The following is a 5,424-nucleotide window of genomic DNA, read 5'->3' as shown; positions in this document are numbered from 1 at the left end:
CCGGATTTCAGAGGGCACAGTGGGGCCACGCTGCATGCTGTAGGCGGAACTGGAACTGGTGCTATCAGCGTCTCCCTCTGTGCTTGGTGTTTGAAATCATGGGACCCTTCCCATGAAAAGCTCCCACAGAGGGGCCTAAGGGCAGGAAACTGAATTTGTCACCTCACCACCTGGTGGCGCCACCACGGCTGCAGGACCCGGCCGCTGCTGCCTTGGCCAGAGGGCCTGCCGGGGCTGACAGCGGTGTGGTGTGTGTCCCGGGGGAAACTCAGGGGCCTGCCTTGTGTCCACGTTCACAGGGGCTGAGGCTGCAGATGTCAGTTCCCCGTGAAGACACTGGAGTGGACGGCTGAATTTTTGGTGTACAAGCATCACTCTCTCCCTTTTCCTCTCTCTCTCTCTCTCTCTGCAGACAGGGCCCATCTTTGACAAAGGCAAGAGGCTCCCAGGTCAACCATCACCTCAGGGTCTACTACACCCCTGAGGTGGCTTCCTCCTCTGTAACATGGGCTGGGGTTGCCGGCCTGCTGGGCTCACCCCTTCTCTGGCCTCAAAGCATAGGGTTAGCATGATCCTGGAAATCCCGGTTGACAGGCTGACATTCGACTGTAAACCGGATCCAACCAACTGCGAAAGGAAAACAGGATTTCAGTGTATTTATAGCGATCATGTCATTACACTCAGTGCAATGGGACGTTAGTTGTAAAAATAAAAAATAAAGGAGAACACTGTTTAAATAGCTTCTATCGCCGTCGCTGCCTCAGAAGCATCAGACCCCTCTGTCTGCTGACCCCAGTCCCGGCAGAAAATGTTCTTCAAGACAGGACCCAGCACAGAATGGCCTCCAGTGGGGTGGACAAAACAGCTGTGTATTGGTGGGTATTTTTTGTTTTGTTTTGAACTTTTCTGCTTTCTAAAAGTCCTTTCCCAGGAAATACCAGTCGGGGGAAGAGGGCAGGCGAAGAAAGATTCCCTCTATCGCTTCATCAATGAGGTTTCTTTTATTAGCAGATTTCATTTTTTTTTTTACAGCGGTTTTAGGTTTACAGAAAAATTGACCGGAAATAGAGGTCCCATCTACTTCCTGCCTACCCTGGTTTTCTCTGTTACTAGCATCTTGCATTGGTACATTTGGTACAATTGATGAGGCCATTCTGGTCCATGATTATTCAGTAAAGCCTGCAGTTTACACGAGCGTTCACTCTTGGTGTTGCACACTCTATGTGTTTTGACAAATGCCTGATGTCATGTACCCACTATCACAGTGTCAGACAGGAGTCCCACTGCCCTAAAAAATCCCGTGACAATGAAATTTTAAAGCAACTTTTAAAAAACAGAGCTGTTTCAACTTTCAGAGCTGCAAAAAAATACCCTAGGAATTGGATAACCGCTGGAATATGCCAAGGAGATCCTATTATCCATGCAGAGGCGGCCAGGGCCCCAACGTGGGTGTGTCAGAGCCCCTGCCTCGGTGGCTGGAACTTCACTCAGGAAGGAGGAGAGAATAATATGGGTGCACATGTATATAAGGATGTTAGTGTATATACATATATTATTTTGAATTTTTAAAAAAAGGAATGTGTGTGCCGGCCACTGAATAGGACCAGCCCTCCCTCCTGGATTCAGGAGGTGGGGTTTTTGGGGTGCAGAGGGCTTGCCGATTCTGGTGTTTGAAGCACTTGCTGTCGACATGTTGCCACATGAGTGACGGTGCCACAGGCCAGCTCTGAGCTGGCGTGCACCTGATCGGGACCGGGGCAGGAGGCAGCGTTCCCTCCTTTGCACATTCTCGCTGGCTTGTCTGCTGCCTTAATGTGTCCTCCGTCACTGGGCAGAGGCACTGTGTGAACACAGGGCCGCTAGCAGCCTTTGCCTCTGGGATCCAGAGACAATAAAGCTCTCTTACTTTCTGGGGGTTCAAGTGACGTGAGCGGGTGGCTCAGCCAAATTCTTGGACAAAGCATGCTCTTAGATCCACACGGCAGTGGCCCACGGAAATGGCCACTCGGGGCTCCCGGCAGCTCGGCGCGTCTTCCAGGAGAGCTAAGAAGCCTCCTCAGCTTGTGCTGGCTTCTGCCCTAAAAATAGATCCTCACAGTCGCCAGTTCCAAAGTGTAGGGTCCCCGAAGGTATCTCTCTGTACAAGAGAGCCTTATCATGTCTGCATGTACCTAACGAATTTGCTCTAATTCATGATAGCAATTCGCTTCTGAATTTGCTCTTAATGCATTACTTGAATTAGCTCTGAGATTCCCGGATGCTGATGGCTTCCTTTCATATCCACAGACGCTTGGGGCAGCGTCCATTTCATTCTGCAAACCACCTTAGTTGCTCTGAAGACGTCTCTCTGCCATGTTTCCTTCTGGCCCTCCCTGGCTTTGGTGTTCAATCAGATGAAAAAGTACTGATTTGTAATAGGAAAACCAGGCATCCCTGCATTGCTGTTGACTGCTGTTGCATGCTGCTAGCCAGTCAGCTGAAATCTACCATCAGAAACTCAGGGTCTTTTTGGGAACTGCTCTTGGCTGCCAAAACGGTTCTAAATATATTAAAAGTAGGTTAACTTACTGTGTCCCCTGCATTTATTCTTCCAGCTGAAATTTTCCTGACTTTTTTTTCCCCCTTTCATTTTATTAGGTTAATAAAACTTGGTTTTCGAGCATTTCACTGCCCCAGGAGAGCCATGGGCCCCATGTCCAATTCATCAAGTGCCTAATGAGTGGCCTCGGAGGTCCCGGCCCATCCATCCCAGAAGCTCTCTGCCTCGTAAAGGTGAGGCCTATGGGCTGCACTGTATATTTTGTCTGTTGGTTTCCCAAATTCTCCTGCCAGCTCCTACTGTCACTTTTCAGGATTTATATGAGGCCGACGGCACTGCGGGGGCTCGCCTCTACAGCAGAACCCCCCCTCCTCTGCCCACTTTTCACACACACCACACACTCTGTGCCATAAAATAACGTTTCTGCAATAAAATGAAATAGAAATGTGTCGATGCTAGCATTTTAGAACATTCCAGCAAAAGGGCTGTGGGAAATGCCTTCGTTTACATTAAGGAGGGAAGTTCTGTTGAAGAGAGGGGGGGGTAACACAGTATGAGAAAGACCTTTAGTAAGAAGAAATAGCCTGGTATTTTAAGTAAATAAATTAAAAATAAAACGTATTTGTGTGGTGTGTGTGTCTGTGTATGTGTGTGTGTGTGTGTGTGTGTGTGTGTGCGCGCGCGCGCGCCCGTTTGTGTGCAGTCTGTAAATTATTTTTACACATACACATGTGCTACCCCTGGATTATTTTTTGGTGTTTCAGAGAAAGTTCAGTGAAAGAGAAAAGTGGATGTCACTCGCCTTCTGGGCCCGGGGTTTGGGCACTGTGTCCTTCTAGAACATTCTTCCTTTTCCTCCCCTGTAGCCTCTCTAGCCTGGGCTAAGTTGTCAGGACCCTGCCGGCTCTAGGTTTGGGGATTTGTCTGCCCCAACATGGTTGGAAAGCTGGAATCGGAGCAACCAAGAGCCGGGGGTGTACCCATTAGCTGGCAGCCTGGGAAACGGAGAGACGGCGGTGAGATCTTGTGTGTGTGTGTGTGTGTGTGTGTGTGTGTGTGTGTGTGTGTGTGTGTGTGTGTGTGTAGGGGGGTGGTCGCTGGGTGATGGGGTGCTAAAGACCTCCCGAGTTTCCACACATCAGCCTGGCCTTGTCAGCATTTGCAGTTTAGTGTCCTGGTTCCTCGTCTCTGCTTTGAGCCTTCAGAAAACGCCCGGCCTTTCATTAACTGTGCTCTCCCGGGGCATGCGCGGATCGCTAATAAATTACTCTCCATGACCTGTAACTGTTTCTTCCCTTCCTTTCAGCCGTCCGCCTGGAGCACAGGAGGGAAGGGACTCGGAGGAGAGGTTAGGCTTGTGTGCGAGCAGTGAGGAGGAAAATGGGGAAGCCGTCTTGGGTGATTCTCTGCGATGCCCTCTGCATCTTATCAAACCCGTCCCACCCCCCCACCCCCGTGCCAGTAACAGACCCCGTGCAAACAATTGGCTGGGATTTGGGGAGGGACTTCTTTTAACACCTGGGATGTGGAGAGGCGAGGGGTCTTGGGGCTAGGAGGGAAGTGGCAAGGATAGCTGTCCCTCTTCCGGTCTCCTTGCCCTGTGGAGGAGCAGCAGGGTTCAGGTAGATGTCTGAGGTGAAGGGGGAGCCTTCAGGGCCAGCTCATCACAGGGAGACTAGAACCCAGACAGCACCTCGGCTCTTCAAACATGAGGAGATACATCGTAAACTGCATCTCTTGCAGCAGTGACCTCAAAGTGCCCGCCTGTCCCAGGATTTGCGCCCCAGCTTTGCACACCCTCATATATACCCGCTGGGCAAGGGTTTCACCGCCGTTGTGTCGGTGACCGAGAATCCACACACGGGAGGCCACCCAGGCAGTAGATATGCTTCACGCCCCTTGAAGACCCTCAACCAAGGCCAGCCTTTCTCAGTTTCCCCGCAGTCCCTCTCTGGGCGGCTGGGGCACGACTCCCATGTGGAATTTCCCACCAGGAGCTGGCCCTTCTCCCCCACACGCCCCTCTTACCGGGCACTCATTATGCATTAGATTATCTTTTGAAAATATACTTTGAAGGGTTTTTGTTTTGTTTTGTTTCCCTACTTGACACTCTGGAATAAAGTAGGCCATTTATCTTGTAGGCAGAAGAATTTCAACAGTTACCCTGCACCCTTGCGAGAAGATTGCAGGCTCACGGTGGATGGAGAGAGGTAGTTAAGACATTTTTGGCATCAGGAGTTTATTCTTGTCTCAGCGTCCCCGCTAAATTTTGTAGCTTTTCTCCCCTCTCTCTAACTATTTCTCCCGACTGCACCCCGCTCCCCTTGCACCCCCATGGATCCAGCCCACCTCCAGCTATCCAGACTGAAAGGAGTATTCATGCCTAGGCCATCTGTTTGTTTAAACTCACCCTGTGTTAGTCCATGTTAAATGCCACAGAATGGAGAAAAATGTAATTCTCTGCCGGCTTTTGATCAAAGAGAGCGCTTAAAAAAAAAAATTCAAGATGGATTTCTGAGGGACAATGTTATACACATTCCGTGTGTTTCTGAGCGTCAGTATTGAGTTGATTGGGGTGGGGGGGAATCTTTTTTTTTTTTCCCCTTTTGATCCCAGGGAGAAAACAACTCGTACAAAATAACATCTCGGCACCACAAACGTTGCAAGACGGCACTTTGCTTTAGACTCCTCGGCTGAAAAGTGGAAGGATGTTGCCTTGTAATTTATCAACAACAGAAGAGAATTTGAAATATGGCTCAACTGCAACATCCTTCCTTGCTCCTGTGGGAATTCGAGGGGAGGTCACTCTTGTCTGGGGCTAATTCAGGACCCGGGATGCGCACCCCCCCACACCCCCACCCCCTTGCTCAGAAACACAGACGCCC

At 50.2% G+C, this 5,424-nt stretch overlaps 1 long non-coding RNA gene across 1 annotated transcript; it reads left to right on the top strand.

Moving 5' to 3' along the window:
* The first annotated feature begins 2,658 nt into the window (after nucleotides 1–2,658).
* Nucleotides 2,659–4,754, top strand: LOC109378524 (uncharacterized). Its single transcript, XR_002123006.1, has 3 exons — nucleotides 2,659–2,772; nucleotides 3,846–3,887; nucleotides 4,681–4,754. It is a non-coding gene; the product is annotated as an uncharacterized LOC109378524 (long non-coding RNA).
* The last annotated feature ends 670 nt before the right edge of the window (nucleotides 4,755–5,424 follow it).

This window comes from Hipposideros armiger, unplaced genomic scaffold (genome assembly GCF_001890085.2).
Source record: "Hipposideros armiger isolate ML-2016 unplaced genomic scaffold, ASM189008v1 scaffold_19, whole genome shotgun sequence".
Taxonomy (NCBI): Eukaryota; Metazoa; Chordata; class Mammalia; order Chiroptera; family Hipposideridae; genus Hipposideros; species Hipposideros armiger.
This window is presented reverse-complemented; position numbering and strand designations above follow the sequence as displayed.